This window comes from Argiope bruennichi, chromosome 10, assembly GCF_947563725.1.
Source record: "Argiope bruennichi chromosome 10, qqArgBrue1.1, whole genome shotgun sequence".
Taxonomy (NCBI): Eukaryota; Metazoa; Arthropoda; class Arachnida; order Araneae; family Araneidae; genus Argiope; species Argiope bruennichi.
Genome location: NC_079160.1, coordinates 82,400,459 through 82,419,145, shown reverse-complemented (window position 1 = coordinate 82,419,145; position 18,687 = coordinate 82,400,459). Strand labels below are relative to the sequence as shown.

The 18,687-nt window shown below is 30.5% G+C and overlaps 1 protein-coding gene across 3 annotated transcripts in view; it reads right to left on the bottom strand.

Moving 5' to 3' along the window:
• LOC129989148 (monocarboxylate transporter 9-like) overlaps window positions 1-14,583 on the bottom strand; it is a 54,910-nt gene extending 40,327 nt beyond the window's left edge. For 2 of the 3 annotated variants that reach the window (XM_056097486.1, XM_056097490.1), the window contains exon 1: window positions 14,425-14,583. The gene's annotated coding sequence lies outside the window, so the exon portion shown is untranslated. Of the gene's footprint in view, window positions 1-12,540; window positions 12,665-14,424 lie in introns of all 3 variants that reach the window. The other variant, XM_056097487.1, reaches the window with a different exon arrangement.
• Between the last annotated feature and the right edge of the window lie 4,104 nt (window positions 14,584-18,687).

The window sequence follows — 18,687 nt, the reverse complement described above, 5'->3', positions numbered from 1 at the left end:
TTTTTCAAAAAAGACTGCACCAAAATCCTCATTTCTACTTCTCAACATATATATCTTAGGATCAAAGTTGATAATCTGTTATTATTAATATAAACCAGGACAATTATTAACAATAACCAATTTTAAAATTCTATTTTTAATAGTTACCCTTTATTATTTATACTAACCGTGAATATTAATAATATAATAGTTATTATTAATAATAATCGATTAATCACTTTGGCTGTAGCATATACATAAATCTCTGTTCCAGGTTGATAGACTTTCCAAAACTTTTGGTGAAAACATTCTATTCTATAGAATGTGTGCCCTTTTGAAATAAATGCAACTAATAAGCAATTTCATAAAAGAAGTTTTAATATAAGAAAGTAATTAGTGAAGATGAGGGCTGTATTTTTTGCCAAATATCAAAACAATTACCTTCAATAAGATTTAAAGCTGCAAATTTAAACTTTTTACTTTTTTGTATACGAAATAAAGAAAAAGTATAATAATCGTCAAAAAATTCGTACCTGGGATTTTTACAAATCGCCACTCCCTTTAGATCTCCCTGAATTAGAAAACGCATTTCTGGAAAATCCCCTTTGTCTGTCTGTCTGTGACAAAAATAACTCAAAAACACTTTGAGTTAGACAAATGAAATTTGTTATACTGATTTGAAACCAAATATTTCTATTTCTATCAAATCTTGAGCAAATTCCATTCATAGATAGTGTGTCAGTCCGGCTGCTCGAATATAAGTTGACACTATGACTAAAAACGAAGTCAGCTAGACAAATAAAATTCGTGACACAGATTTAATATCTTTAGAATAGACGCATACCAAATTTTGAACGAAATCCAACAAAAGGTTGACAGTCTGTCGGTCTGTACTTTCAGAAAAACATTCACGTGATAACTCAAAAATGCAATGACTTAAATATATCACATTAAATACGCGATTTTGTGACTTTTAGTGTAGTTTTATGTCACATTTTTGTTTCGATAAGTTGTGAAAAATGTGTCTGGTAACCCTAATTCGATTTAATAATTATTTGATCGAATGCCAGAGATTAATCGCCAAAAACCTCGCCAAGAATCAGACGATAGATTCAGTAAAAATGTTAAATTCACACCAAAGGTTAATACTTCGTAACAATTGTACGCTAATGCCATACAAGGCGTAAACTAAGATAACATCTTTATTAGAGAAAACGCGAGAAAGTTTCATGGAGACCACTGTCGCTGGTTTAAATCTAATTATTTAAGAAAAGTACCACTTTTTAAGTTGTTACATCTTATTTAAAAAGATCATAATGATATTTTTTTCATGCCCTTACAAGTGTCCCTACACGATTGCTACAGCTCGGTCAAATTAAAATCACTCATGCAATTTTCAGCTGCTTGTGCAATCATTCGATACGCTTTACATAAAGAAAATAAAGAAGCAGAAATGACCTTTTAAACTCCTCATAAAATTCAATTTAGAAATGTCTCCTGGCAGCTGTTAGTAGGTAAACAGAGAATGAAAGATAAGATATTTTTAAATGTATTATTCTGCATCAAATTTATTGGACACTTCAAGGACGGGTTCCTTTTTTTTAGAAATGACGTAGATTTAGAGTAAATAGTAATAGATTTTTAGTAGTAATAGATATTTAGATTCACGAGGAAGTCGGATTTTGTTTTTCAAAATCATTTAAAAGACTTTATAAGGGATTTATAAACAAAATAGTTCTCAGAAAACTGTTTTGCGAATTTAATCTAAATATTTATCGATTTGTTATAGAAATATAATTTTATTTCAATGTTGATAACGATATGAGGAGAAAAACACTCTCACACGTTTGCTTATTTTTAAATAATTCAAATAAAGACAGTATGACTGAAAATCGGTGAGAAAGAAAAACAAAAGGGAAGAAAGAAATTTCACTAACAATATCAAAAGGAATTAAAGAAAAAAGTATCCCTTCTTCATGATTGTCTAACATACATATACAATATGGCACGTTTTGTGTTTTGCTTCGTAATGCATAAAGACAATCGAATATGAACTTTAATTCTCCTCCATATGATGAAATTGGGTTGCACTTTTATATTATATATATATATATAATAGATGGCGCTGGGAGCCTACATCTGTTTACATAATTTACCGCTAGTTTTTTAAAAACAGGGAATCACAATCGATAGTTTAAAGTTTCCTTGACTGTTGATGGTATGTACTGGCCTTTTCGTTTTTAATTTTTAATTTTAGTGCTATTTTTTGTTTTTATTGTTATTTTTGTTATTGTATTTTTACTTTGTTGTGGTTAATTTCTTCTAATTTGTTGTTTTATATTTCCTTTCTGTTAAAATGGTATATCTCTTGAGCATAATTTCAGGGGATTTTCGGGTCACGAGGAATCATTATTAGACAATGTCTGTATTTCCTCACAGAAAAAAATCCCTTTCTTTGAATCCCTGCCTGAGGGTGACCCTTGAAAAAGTCTTCAGGCCGGATTCTTTTTTTATATTTTTTATAATTTTTGTGTTTAGTTTTTATTTGATTTTTTGTTTTTCCTATTAACTTGATTCTAATACTTTTGTATATATATATATATATATAAAGTCTGGTGTAACGGACACCCTTTAATTTTTTTTTTTTTTTTTTTTTTTTTTTTTTACATTGACTGCTGTGTTTTTAATTATTAGCCACCTTTGAGGACCAGCTGCGAGAATACTGGTTGTGCATAATTTCGATTTAATCACTGATGTGTGAGGTTGATCTTCCACCGCACCTCAGAAAGGAGGATAAGATGGTTTCGGTATGGTGGTTGGTTCTCGCAACCTTGGTGGGTAAAGAAATAGTGGAAATAGTGGTTGGTTCTCGCAACCTTGGTGGGTAAAGAATAACCTTCTATCAATGACGGGACGTACTTCTGGAGAGAAGGGTTGTACCATAGAGGGTGATGATCCTTAGGGCTCAACCTTCAGTCCCGCCAATGCTGTTGCAGCGGTTCGGTCATTCAAATTTAATCAGTATGCCTGTAATTAGGAGGTGCGGAGTAGCCATGCGTGGTTATGTTTATAATTACCACAACAAAGCATTTTTAAGCCTCAAATTATGATGTACACTAAAATCCTTTTACTTTAATAGTCTTATATTTGCTCTACTTCATGTCTACATGCTTCGTCTTACGTGGGTCAAGTCAACGGAGTTGCAGTGTAATTAAAACTGTGATAGTCCGGATTATTTTTCTAATGGTACGTTGTCATGAGAGGCAGTATAATTTCACTTTCTGATTCCTTATATATCTATTTCCTAACTTTTAACAATTAAGAAAGAATCCAATGTATAAACATTTGATAAAATAATTAAAAATGTTTTAAAAGGTCGAACAACAATAAAACTCGTTATTGAAGATTGTACCAAAAAGAGAAATTTAAAAATTGCCATGATACAGGGAAAATTACACAACAAAAAACTGATATCATATAAAAGACTTTTTTTTTTTAAAGTAGTAAAAAAAAGTCTCGCTAATAATATTTTCGGAAGTTACCGAGACAAAACGCCAATGCTGACTTGACTTTTAATTGAAATTCTAATTAAATTTGGGAAATTCTATTTAAAGTGCACATTCCTGTCTTTCAAAATATCTTTGTGTCAAATTTGGCTTCATGTAGTCAAACATTCTCTTTTATTGTTAATAGAAATTGTGTTTCTATACTCTCGGATAAACAAACAAAAAGACATGAACGACGATTTTGACAAAATCAGACCAACGATTTTGATGAAAAGGCAGCATAATGAAGTTATCTAACTCATTCCATTTCTGATTTACCGCATGAAAGAAATACAGAGGAATTAAACATTTGCTTTAACCTGTTAACAAGGGCATGGCGAAATATTTCATTGAGGTAAGAGTTGAATTACCCGGTTAAGAGGTTAAATTAAACTTCGCACTTTTTATTGGAAATCTGAAGTTTTAGTGAAAATATGACATGCCAAATTTCATACATAAAACCTGTAAACTCTATGAGTTATTATATTTAAAAAAAACAGACTATGAAGTGATCTTTTTCGGATTAAAAAAGATCAAAAATTTGGAGATTCCGCAAAAATTTTGAGAACGAAATTTTAATGGTTACAATACTTTCTCTTTGAAATATGAAAAATTAAGATTCAAAAAGTTGCTCCCCTAAAAATTTATTCATTTATTCTTTAATTTTGTAACTTTCTAAATTAAATATCAACTAAATACATAGGCCCATCTAAAAAAACATTTAAAAATTCAAAAATGCCCTAGGAAAACTTATTTATTTTTCATCATTGTTCAACTGTTTAAAAATAAAAATTAAATTCATCAAATAAAGGAGAAACTTTGATATTTAAAATATATTGAGAATGAAATGGAAATAACTCAAACCGCCCAACATACGCATTCAGATTTCTTGTTGCATCTAATATAAACAAATTGTCAAATATAAAATAAATTTTAATTCTAGCAGTCAGTATAACTACTGATGACTTTGGTATTTCACGACCCTAGGCTGTGTACATTACGAGGTCTCTTTTTTAATAAATGATTAATTTAGTTTTCCAGTTTAACATATTTTTATTTTTAAAAATATATTAAAGATTAATTTAATTTGATTTTGCATTTTATCAGCTGGAAATATGCATATTTTTATTTGTTATATTATATGTAATATATACAAATATATAAAAAAGGACTAAAATGATAATTCTTATAAAATTAAAATTATAAAATCTTTGTAAAATTAACCAAAATTATTACGTAATGATTTATATATTTACAACTAAAGACATTTATTATTAACATATTATAAGGAAAAAAATAAACATCAAACAAATATTGCATTAAAAATTACTATATAACAGATAATTAAGTGGAAATATAATATAACCAGTTAAATTAATAATATATTATGAATGATAAATTACACTTTCACTTAATAATGATTTTATAACTCGATATAAACAAAAATTCTGGCCTTATCATTTTAAAATTCATAGATTTTGTATATTTTACAAAACTGTTTCGTTAACAACTAGGCTAATAACATAATTTAATCGACCTGCCTACAACCATTCAGTGATCCAGCGGTCCCAGACAACTGTCTAGTCTGCCTATTTAAAAATCTTCCACTGAGTATAACCGGGTATTTAAAATTACAGCAAATCTATCTCAAAGAATTTTATGGATTAAATTCCTTGAAACATATATTATGAATGATCAATTATACTTTAATTTAATAATAATTTTATAACTCGATGTAAACAAAAATTCTGGCCTTATCATTTTAAAATTCATAGATTTTGTATATTTTACAAAACTGCTTCGTTAACAACTAGGCTAATAACATAATTTAATCGACCTGCCTACAACCATTCAGTGATCCAGCGGTCCCAGACAACTGTCTAGTCTGCCTACTTAAAAATCTTCCACTGAGTATAACCGGGTATTTAAAATTACAGCAAATCTATCCCAAAGAATTTTATGGATTAAATTCCTTGAAAACATGAATGAAAGTGTCCTTGCTAAGCGTCTCGCAAAACTATGTCAATTACATAAATTTTCTGCAGAAAAATTAAACGAACTCCTCATTGCGCAGATAATAAATGTCCATTTAACTGAGTTAAATTAGTTTCATTTGAAGTTATGGGTTCCGAAAGGAAATTCTGGCAGTAAAAATATTGCGAATCTTCTTTGTAAAAAAGAAGAAGGAAATTACAACGGCAAAGAATTCGGAAAATTTGGTGAATTCAATGTACTGATGTTAATAGATGATCAAGACTTGGGACATATTATGGTATGCATACAGAAATGAAAATATTTCATTTTCTATACATTCCATGATGGCAAAAACATTTCTGAGTAGCTGTTAATTGTCAAACTTTCGATTGAAAAAAAACATAGAATTTCGCAATGACTTCCACTGATATAGCAACTGCTTCATTTATGGTGGCCGAATCAGGCACTTGCCACTGAGATTATCTCTAAAATTAAAAGTTGTAGTATGACTTATATGCAATTTTTTTAAAGAATAACCAAGAAATAGTTCTACAAAATGTAGAATTATTGTGGAGGATAAATAAATATACACTGATGTATAAAATGTCTCATGGAACTCTCAATTTCACTCTTTGAGATCCAAGAAAAAAGTTTCAATCCCTAGCAGGACCTGGCTTTTTGCTATTAATTTCAACAATATTTTCTAGTTATACCAAAATTACCTCAAGCTCAGTTCTTGTCTTAGAATGTCGGCTATAACAAAGTTCGCTAAAAGACACAAATTGAAATCAAGGAGTAGAGTTTATCTTCTTGGAATTAAGAAAGCTCATCATTTTACATATAAATTCCAACGAATCACGAAAGGCGTATTTCTAACAAAATCAATTGGTTAAATCAGCTTTCCTGATTATATTTGTATTCAGATTACAATGATTCTATAGCAGCTTTCACAATATCCATGAAGGCATGTTCAGAAAGTACAAAAATTATGAATGGCCATACAAAAGAAAAATTCTTGAAATAAAAAATAGTTCTGCACAGTGAGCTTAACGATTTAATTCAAAATGAGTAACTAGACCCAATCATGTCGTTTATCTGTAGATAAAATTAAGGGGCTGGTGTTGTACAGAATTTTTTATAACGTTTTTAAACTCACTAGTTCTTCCAGGAATGCGACATCTTCTCCAGCTTAAAATCGGTTCTATCGTTATGATTTTATGTAATTTAAATCCAATAAAACTTTGAAACATAAGTAAAATGTAAGAAAGTTTCAGTGTAAAATAACTGATATTTTAAAATCTCCAATATGAACCGGGAAGTATAAAAGTTTATGATGCTTTCATTCTCCCTATTTGATTGATCTCAATCAGTTTGTTCATCAGTTTCAAACGATTAAAATTTCTTCTTAAAAGGGTTTTTAGTCGTCAAGATTATGTATTGAACCCTGTGATTCTAATTTAGAATCCTCATTTTTCCACCAAAGAGTTTAGTTTATTCCAATGCTAGCTCATTAAAATGCCTTTTTATTCCAGTTCCAAGAGAAAAAGTAAGATTATAAACATAGCATTGGATTAATCTAATTCATTGTAACTTTGAATTCTGTTGCGTTGTATTTTAAAAGCTGTATTTATTTAAATGCATGTTAATTTTATTGAATTTTCACTGTTATAAAAGTTATTTTTACATTATTTTATAATTGTATTAATTGTAAAATGTATAGTTGTAGGTGATCCATGCTTAAGGTTGTCTATAATACAATTTCTCAATATACAAAAAAGGATTAATTTTTAAAAAAATTAAAAGTAAGCCAATTTAAAAATTTCATTGAATAATTTTGTTGAATTTTTCACTTTTATAAAAGTTATTTTTCTTTAGCATATTTGTACATACTGTATAATTGTTTAGAATATTGTTCTGTTATTTGAAAGTTTAAAATGCATGTTTGTACTTCGAATACTTAAAACAAAGAAATACAAAGGATATTTATGTTTGCATTTCAAATTTAATTTTGCTTAGAAAATTTTGAATTTTTTCAATTTTGCCTAGCTTGGAATCAGAAATAAATACATGGATCTGAGACTATTTTTAATTATTTTATTGTCAAAAATGATTAAAAAACTACGAGATCAAAGAAAAAGTTTTGAGCAGTTACAAAGTGTTCACTGTTTTACTTTCTCGTACACGAAATACCATCAAATATGGAAAAACACATTTTTGCATTTATCTCTGTTTGTAAGCATAACAACATCAAAATGTTTTGAACTAGACGAATGAAAATTCATTATGAGAAAACCTGTCGATCTGGCTGACTCAGTACAAAGTGTAAAGAGTTATGTAGGTAAAAAATTTGAGACACATGTACCTGCATCAAATTTGGAACCATATTAAAAAAAACAGGATCGACAGTCTGTCGTATATTTGTTTCTCATGCAAAGAAACGCAGTTCAATAAAATTTGATACAGTGTTAGCACCTAAAGTTTAGGAATTTAGCAAATTTTGAATCAAATCTGTCAAATTGTATTTCCTTAAATACTGTAATTAGACAAATAATTACAAGGTTTAATAATTACAAGGTTATGTAATTATTAAACCTTGTAATTATTACAATTACAAGGTTAATAATTAAATTACCTTGTAATATAATTATTAATAATTACAAGGTTTCATTAAATGATGTAGGCAAGTGTAAGCAAATACTTTTCGATAGTGGTTGCTAGTACAAGGTTATGTGACTGTCCCTAGTAAAAAATGCCATTTAGTAATTTTTTTTATATTCATCAATAAGCGCATGAAGTTTATAGCTTTTATCTTCAAAATTTACTATGAACTTTAAATGACTAGCTCAATGACTCAGATCACTTTTTCGTACCTCAGACTGATATTTGAATGAATCTATCGCTGCAGATTTCAGCAATAGTACATATATCACAATAGGTTATCAAAAGAGAAGAATCGGAATGATGCATTTATCAACTTTTATTGAATTTTAAGAAGGTGAAATGATGCATTTATTTAAATGTTTTCAAAACTCGGTATAAATGAATACCTAGGACACATATAATAAGCTGCGCTTTTCAAACAATACTTGTGTACATGTGGTTCACTTCATCACATGTAAGATTAAAATAGTGTGGTGAATAGCATATAAGCCAGTTAACAACTACGCTACACGAGCATATGCTTTTGTATCCTGGTCATGTTACTGGACTGCGAACCACAAGGTCCCAGGTTCTATTCTTACTCATATCAATCCCTTAAATTGGTGATCTCGGACGATGAATCTTCAACCTTCGTACAGCTGTTGTAGCGCCATCTACCCGCAACCAAAGTCGTCAGACTCACTTGACGCAGCAACCCAAACACTCTCGCCATACAGGCGCATTAGAATCAAAAGCTAATTCATCATCACTCAACAGCCATATCGTTCGTCTCACCTCCGACTCACTGGAGGGAGAGTCTGTGGTGAATAGCATATAAGCCAGTTAACAACTACGCTACACAAGCAATTGCTTTTGTATCATGGTTATGTTACTGGACTGCAAACCACAAGGTCCCAGGTTCTATCCTCTCGTATCACAATCCCCCAAAATAGGCTTCTTGAATTCGTCGACAAAGATCTTCGAAATCTACAGGTAATTAAAAAGTGAACACGATTCACACCTAACAGAACGTATCGTTCATAATTCAGCGCACTGCTTTACAAAATAGAACATTTCTGAAAATGTCACGCCACACATTATTTAAAAATTGTCACCAATGAAAAACATATTATATTAAGAATGGATTCCCATGGTTCCAAAAATGGTTTTGACAAATGATTGTTTTGACATCTCAATTAAAGCGGCACATATCTGTCCAAATTGCATTTCTCTGGAAAGAAGTTAGAAATCTGTTTGAAACTGCGCAAAATCCTAGACATCAGTCATGATCTTATAATACATATCAATGAAAAGCTCGAATATTACACGAATGCCAGTAGTTATTTTGAAGCATTCTCTGCACTGTAACTTGGGAATGGTGAATTCTAAACTGACTGTTCATATCTTAACATGAGGATAACCTGAAAAATAAGCCAAAATATCAATTTCTCGATTCTCGGTTTATCAGTTGTATAACACCGCTTCCTCCCTGAAGAAGTAAGGATCCTATAGACTGCAATCGCTAAACTGTTCTGTAAATATATTTCGTAAAAGATTGCGTGTTTACAGATGCTTAGTTTCTTCAACAAAATATTTCTATTAGAAAGCTTAATATCACGCATACGATGAACAAATAATTTTATTTCTTTCACGACTTCTCTGAGATATCTTAAACAAACTCTTTTCAATGCAATATTTATATGTCAATCCCTTTCTTTATGAAGACGAAGTTACAACTGTCGACCAATCAAAATAAACAACAGTAGGCGTGATTATTAAAGTTATTTTTTAAATCGTGATGATTGGATGATGTCCTTCTAGACGAATATTTATATATGCAGCTGTATTGAACAAGTTCGCATTCTAAAATAAATGTTACCATCTAATTTTGTAATAATTTTTTCTAAATCTAAAAATTGCCACACTTTAAATTTTGTAGATATAAGCATGAATAGTTGCATGGCCATAAGTGAATGTAATAGGCTGTTTTACTGATTAAACTTTTATATAGGCAATATAAAAATGTAATATTTTTTAAAAACTTATTATTATCAATTTTATTAACACAGGTGATAAAATATTTAATTTAAGAAGATAATGGCTTCTACCACTTTTGGGGGCCTTCCTATATACAAGGGGTGTTCAAAGGAAAAGGTTCGAAACGACACTGTGGGTAAAAATGAAGACTTTGTTCTAAGTATACATCATAGGCCTCAGCACAACGATCCCATTGATTAACGAGCCGAAGGATTCCTTGTTCTCAGAATTCCTGTGACCGTGACGAGACCCAGTTCTTCACAACCTCCTTGAGTTCGCCATCTAAGATCCACTACTTATTGAATTCCTCGAGTACACAAGAACTATTAACTCCGATGTGTATTATGAGACACTCCGAAGACTACGCAGGTCCATCAAGAACAAAAGGCCGGGGCTACTCGCGGAGGATCTGGCTCTTCTCCATGATAACGCGCGTTCACGCGTCTCCAGAGTCACACACATGGAGACTGGCCAAGTTCAAGTGGAAGCAGCTCGACCATCAGTGCTACAGTCCGGATATGTCTTCCTGTGATTTTCATGAGATGGTACCCTGAAAAAACATCTGACAGAGAAGCGCTTCAACTCGGAAGGCAAACTCAAGGAAGCTGTGAAGTACTGGGTCCCGTCACGGCCACAGGAATTCTGGGAACAAGGAATCCTTCGGTTAATTGATCAATGGGATCGGTGTGCTCAGGGGTATGGTGCATGTTTTGAATAAAGTCTTGATTTATACTCACAGTGTCGTTTAGTACCTTTTCATTTGAACAACCCTTGTATCAATGAAATAAATGAAACCTGCTTATCAGTTTCATCTTTAAATTAATCTATTTTACTTAAAATGTGTACTTAAATTACACAGTTATACATGATTATTTAATCTCTACGTAAGAAAAATATATAAATCAATTAAAATTTCTGGCATTTTGATTTTTTTAATTAGTTTCTAAAAATTTTACTTTGAATTGAAGAATGATCTGAATATTACTCGAGAATGAATTAAAAGAATTTAACACAAGAAATCGTCTAAAGTGAGCAGATTTTTCTCAGCAACAATTCGAAATGATCTAAAATCTCAACACACAATCTTTAATGCTTATTAAAAGTTGAAAACAAACCAAAATACAAATTTTTTAACATTAGATATTATAGCTATAAAAATTTCCCAAAATAGAAGAGTAAAATAAAATATTTCGCTATTATCTTTCCACTTTTTCCCTCCAGAATACCTCATCTATTTGAGTCATATTAAGAAGATACTATTCTAGTTAAAGATATAAAGAAGAATTTTTCAGAGGCTAATTTATTAAACAATTAATTCTTATTTGTCTTTTATTAGTATGAAATATTCCCTAATTATAAAATAAAACAATCAAAACATTTGGAGCATATACAAGACCTACTTCAAATCAAAGCTTTCTTTTAATAAAGAGAATAAATGAGAGAATGAAATGTTTATTTTAAATCAAACTCACTTCAATGATTTTAACATGATAATCCTTATAATTTGACATTTTATCTAGAAATTGTGATACGAGTGATTAAAATCATGCAAAACTTTCTATAAAGCACATTTTTGAAACTATTTGCAATTATTATTTGGTGAATATGGCAACAGTTACTTCACGGTTTGTAGATGTTCACTAAGAAAGAAATTGAATTTTCAAATAAGATTTTAAATTAAAAATTAATCAGAATTTTAGTGTTTCTTCTCCAGTAATTTTGGGATATTTTGTATCATACCAGGACATAAAAACTACTTTTACATTATTTTAAAATTCAAACAAGTATTTTTCAATTATATTAATTTTTTTTCAGTATAATTTTTTTTCAATACAGTGGGACAGTAAAATTACAATTCTCTAATTTTAATACATTCTTAAAATATTTTAAATACATTTTACAACGCTGTTTTTTGTTGTTTAGTAAAGTGTGCTGCAACATAATGAATATAGTCTTTCTGTAATCTTTATCATAAGTATAATTGAAAGCATATTTTAAAAAATAGCATAAGGACAGAAAATTAATACTAAATCCTTATCCTACTACGATGTTTCCGACTAGAAATTCGTATTTCTTCATTTTTCAATAAGAATTACTTGTGTTTTAATACAAGATGAAATATTTAAATCAAATGCGGTTGAATCCAGGATATATATTTTTTTTTAAGTTTAGGGCAAACAATACGAAATTCGGGGCATCCTATTACTTAATCTTATTATATTAATCAATATATTGAATTAATCCGGGATGTCAATTAGAAATAAACAATCAAAATTCAGAACTGTGCTGTCTAATCCAGAACATCCTGGCACCTAATCTTATAACAATATTAATTTATATATTCATACAATGACATAGAACCTACCTGTATGCTGTATCCACGGAAGAGTTCATCTACTTTTGCTACGGTCCTAACAGAAATTATTGTACTGCCATCTGACCTCATTCGAACTTCCTTGTTTTGTAATTCCCAAACAACGAAATCTCCCCTGATTGAAGAGAATAATAAATGTCTCTGAAGCCAAAGAGGCCCTCTCCCAACTGGTAGAGGTCAGAGATCGTGATGCTAATGTAATCATGCGAAATATTCACATGTTTTTTAACTTAAACTTTAACCTATTCACATGTGTATTTATAGTAGACCGTTTCATCATCCTCATTAGTATGAATTTAACATTTTAAATGAAGGTTATGACGCAAGAAAATAATAATAACAGGTTTTTCTCAAGTACAAATTGATTAAATAAATCATTGAATCTATTTAAAACAAAAGACGCAGTTAAATACAGATTATAGTGAAAGGAAGGGGTGTGATTTCAATTAGAATTTTACAGTGGAATTTGGATAATTTGAGGGGGTAGGGTACAAGTTTATCGCTAATTCAAATTTTTCTTTGAACTCTTGAATTTTTTTATTGACAAAATTTTAAAATTAAGACTACAATTCTTATTCATTTTAGTCATTTCGAAATTGAAGCTAAAACATTTCGAAAATTATATATACTTTACTTTTTTAATTTTAAATACCATATTTTTGTGACCATACTGTGTAACTTCAATGATCCTCATTGAATAACCTTTTAAGCCCCACTGGAGATACCTCAGATATGGCGATGAAAAGTTGCCGTATAAATAAGCAGGTTCTCGCTTTTTCAGTAGGTAAGAAAAAGCGTGGATTTGAACTGCCTCCATACCGATTTCGGGTCATGTTCTTTCTTTGGTGGAGGATGTACGTTTTGCGTTCACCTCGTTGGCTGACTATGTTGCCTTTCCGGCCTTATCTTCATTTTTTCTCTGGAGGCTTTGGAAGTTAACTTTATTAACGTATTCTGATTCTGGCTAATGGTAATTTAGTTCTTAACTGATTCTGGTTAACTTTAAAGCTCTTAATTTGTTCAAAGATTGCATAATATATTAAATTTAGAAAAAATATATAAAAAATCTACAATTTTTAAAGAACTTTGAATATAATAAATGTGAATTGAGTATTTAATTTAAACTTCAATACACAATTCTTGCAATCAAAATGCGCTTACTATTTTTTTATTAAAAATTACTTACTTATTGAAATTTTATTTCAAATTTTCAAATTATAATTATTATTTTATTTATAAATTTCTTTCTATTGAATATTAAAAATAAATCCTGATTGCATTTTCATTTTAAAATTGGTGCATTTAAAATTTTAGCATTGCACGATTCAAAAGTTGAACCTTAATTGTAACTCTTAAACGCAGACTTTCTTGCTACGTTATAAGAAATTGCAGTAAAAAAACTACAACATTTTGATCAATTTTTTTATTGATTTAAATTCTTATTAAAAATTTAAAAAATTCACACCGATATGAATTTCACACTTTTACCCTCTAACGTATATTTTTGCCAAATTTAGCATTTCTAGGTCTAAAGGCCTGGCCTGTAATGCACTATCACACACAAAGAGTGAGAGAGAGGTAAATACCCATTCATCTATTATTATTAGTAGACATAGAGATTTTTTAAACAAGCATTCTAGGTCTAACGGCCTAGCCTGTAATGCAACATAATTATAGGCCAGGCCTGATAGTGTAATGCACTATCATTCAGTCTTATTCAACTCATAACAATTTTTATTATTAAAAAAAGAACATGGAAGCTGTGATGCTAATATTTTTACAAAATAAATAAAAGAATTTATTCATTTTATAGCACAAATATCCAGCATTTTCGTCATCAAATGCGAAAAACTTAAAAAGAATATTCATACTTACTTCATATAAAATGTCTGATTATCCTGTATGCTTGACGGGACAGTATGAAAATGAAAGTATTTTGCACCTTCATTCAAACTTACACTTTCGAAACTGCAAAACAGAACAAAAAATAGATGAAAACAGATGTTTTAATTTGAATTCGATGAATTAGTTCATGTGACGTTAAAGTCACATGGTAAACATTATCACGCATGTCACTGGAATTAACATTCTCTGACGCTAACTGTCGCATCCACGTAATGGTCACATCCTTTTTCATACTGCCGCAGCAGAATGAAATGGGCAAATAACATTTGAATCATGCATTGTTCCATTTCGAACAGCAGATATTTAATTCACTCCGGCTCATTAATAAATTACAGTGATTATCACCTCGAGTTGTTTCATCTTTCTGGGAAAAATAATTTCTCCATGAGTAGCTAGAAATGATGTGTCTGGCAATAATTTAAATCATTTAACTTCAGAAGAATGCGAGCTGGTGTTATAATTTCTGCATCGTAATTGTTGCTTAGTGATTATTTTGTATATCTATCGATAAAATATGATTTTGGATTAAAATCAAGTTCTAAAATTAATAAAAATAGCATTTTTTTCACTAACACTTTTCCCAAATTTTTGCTTTCGAATTTTAATGTTTTTCTTCCATCACTTGCCTAGCTTTTTTCCCAAACAAAAGAAACTATTTTTTGTCAAATAAATATTAGCAAATAATGTATAAAAAAATTTAAGTCAATTCCTACTTATTTTCTTATTTTATTTATATATATCTTATATTATTTATGATCGGATGTCGCGTCAGTAATCTCAGAACTTGGTTACAAATTTGGCGACATGGCAACGGATTTGATGACTTTGGCGACCAAATAGAAATTATTGGACAAATTTAATTTATTGATTAATATTTGAAAAGAAAAAAAAATGTTTCAAAATCAAGTGTCATCCACTACAAGTTTAAAAAAATGTATTTGAACTTGATTGGATGAATAAAAGTTATTTTATTAGCGATTGAAAATTTGAACAAGATATATATGTAATGATATTTTAATATATAATTTAATCCAAATTAATTTTCTAAATTTTTTGCCTAATTTGACCCATGTCAGGGTCATTCTAAAGTGTTCTCTTGTTTCCTGATACCATTCCACGTATGAAGCTGTGTAAAAATTACTGCGCTACGTATCAAGTGAAAATGATCCGTCCGTTGCCCTTTTCCAAGGTCAACACATGTTTTCAATCGCCACGTGGCCGGAAATCCCATGTTATATAAGACTAGAGATCATTTATTTCGTCCCTTTTTCTTACTTCTGCTTTTGTTTCGCACTGTTGTGGACGTGTCTTGGGCGCACCTGCTTGTAAATAAATTGCTTTCCAGGAATGGATATTAAAATTAATTTAAAAATGTAAATTTTCTCTTCAGTGTCTTCGAACTTGCATTCTCCTTCAACCAAAATAAGCTTACATATATATAGAGTGAGAGTGAACTAATAGTAGGAACTGAAAATAGCTACAATTCTAACTTATTGATAGAAATTGATAGAAATATACAGGGTGGTCAAAAAAAAACTTCCCCTATATAAGAAAGCCTAGCGGCCTATCCGCTCAACCAATCGAACCAAAATTTCAGGCATGGTTGTTTGAAGGTATGCGCTGGAGATTGTGATGTTTCTAAACAACGCAGAGCTCACGGTTACGGCTACAGTGAGAAAATTTCGAAATTTTCGAATGGCAACACCCACTTTTTTCTTTCCCAAATTGATCAGCGTATTGAAAAACCACAAATGGCGTTGGAACGATTAGCGTGTGACAAAAATTGCCGGCATAACGCATTTGCAAAGAAGAGCATTATAAAGGACTAATGACAACGCAGAGAGGAAAGAGAAAAAAAGTTTTTATTGGAATGGAAATTTATAATTACTGGTTTTCAACGTTTTCACCTTCGCAGGCAACAACGCATTGCTTTCTGGAGATTGTGGACAAGAATGCCGAACGTAACATGAAAAGAGGAATCTGCATAACTTCACATGTTATGGTATCTTTCAATTCTGATACATCTCGTGGACCAGGCTTGTACACTTTAGATTTCAGATAACCCCAGAACCAGAAGTTCATAGGAGTGAGATCGGGGTGTCGCGGTGACCACAAAACTGCAAAGTTACAAGAGATGACTCTATCACCAAAGTGTTGTTGCAGCATTGCTGATTGAAAGATGCCATAGCACGTGAAGTTATGCAGATTCCTCTTTTCATGTTACGTTCGGCATTGTTGCCCACAATCTCCCGAATGCAATGCGTTCTCGCCTGCGAAGGTGAACACGTTGAAAACCAGTAATTATAACTTTCCATTCCAATAAAAGCTTTTTTCCCCTTTCTCTCTGTGTTGTCATTAGTCCTTTATAATGCTCTTCTTTGCAAATGCTTTACGCCGGCAATTTTTGTCACACGCTAATCGTTCCAACGCCATTTGTGGTTTTTCAATACGCTGATCAATTTGGGCAAGAAAAAAGTGGGTGTTGCCATTCAAAAATTTCGAAATTCTCTCACTGTAACCGTAACCGTGAGTTCTGCGTTGTTTAGAATCATCACAATCTCCATCGCATACCTTCAAACAACCATGTCTGAAATTTTGGTTCGATTGGTTGAACGGATAGGCCGCTAGGCTTTCATATATAGGGGAAGTTTTTTTTTTGACCACCCTCTACATTTCTATTGATAGAGATATGCATTTCTATTGATAGAGATATAAATTTCTAACGTATAGTGTATTGAATACAAGCTCTTTTTTCTGTTGTTTTTTTCCCTCTCTTTTTTTATTGCTTCCCATTATAATTTCTATACAAATAATCATATTTACTGTTTTCACAGGACAAAGTTGTAAAGCGCTTGTAAATAAATATAATAACTAAAAATATATAAAACACTGCCATTAAATGTAAATAGCAATGAGAAAGTTAAAGTGATACTTTTCGAGTAGTTCAACTACCAAATTAAGAAAACTAAAGATGTCATAAGTACAATTCGTGTAAACGGCTTCGTTCAAAAGAAATTTTGAAACAAAAAAAGAAAACTCCACATATTAAATCTCTTAATCAAAAAAAAAACTGAAACGTAGCAAGCATATATATTTCTGCATATTTATTCTAAAACTGATTACTGTAAAGCATTTTTGAGTTATCGTACTCATATATAGACTGACATACTTCCAAAAGTATATTTTTAGGATTCATTGAGATCAGAAACGTAGCAATTCATCAAAATTTGACGTTTGTTTTTCACGATTGTGTTACTTTCTGTTCGTATACGAGAAAATAAAAATTCAAGAGAAGAAAGAACATTCTTTTTCCCATTATTTAAAATATTCAAATTCTGCTGCAATGGGTGGGAAAGAAAAATAATTTCAATCTCTAATAAATATTGCGATTTCTGAGTAATAATAATGTGTATACAGATTTATTAAAGATTAAGCAACTGAATTTTTGCTAAACGTTTTGCTACATAATGTTATGTTTCCTGGGACACAAAAGTCAGTTTGGCACCTTTGTATTAGAATAACAGAAGCTCGGCAATTCAGAAGTGAATCGCGTTGAAATACTGATAACTTACTTCATCCTATAATGAAGAAAAATTATCTTGACGAACATTGGTTAAAATATTCAATAGATCTACAAATTTGGTGTCAGGAACACATACTAAATTTTACTTGTCTAACTCCTTTAGTTTTTGAATTACCATATTCAGAAACTCAAGGTTAAACAGATAGATAAAAGAGCCAGTAAATGTTAACATAAAGTAATTTCGAAAATTATTTCACTGTATTTTGATTATTAATATCTAAACACAAATTTAACTTCTGGAATTAATCTGAAACCAAAATCCATAACATAAATGTTCATATCGATTAATAACACAAGCTCGCCTTGATACTTTGATATATTTTATCCCATTTCTCTAAAAAATTTTATCTATTAGTTTCTGTCGCTATAAAAACCTTTAAATCAGAGATGATTTTATGTCGAATAGATCATATTTTTAAACCGTTCTTTCCATACACTGTATTAGATCTTTTCTAAATTAAATTTGGTTACTCAACATTTTAAAGCAACATGACTTTTATTTAAAAGCGAATCTTGTATTTCTGAAAATTTTTGAGAGGAATCATGGTCAAATGACGAGGATTACTTGAATCCCTCTTTCCAACATAGGACGCCAGACTAAGGATATTTGGCTCCTACTGACTTAATGTGCACAAATCCCGTTTACATGG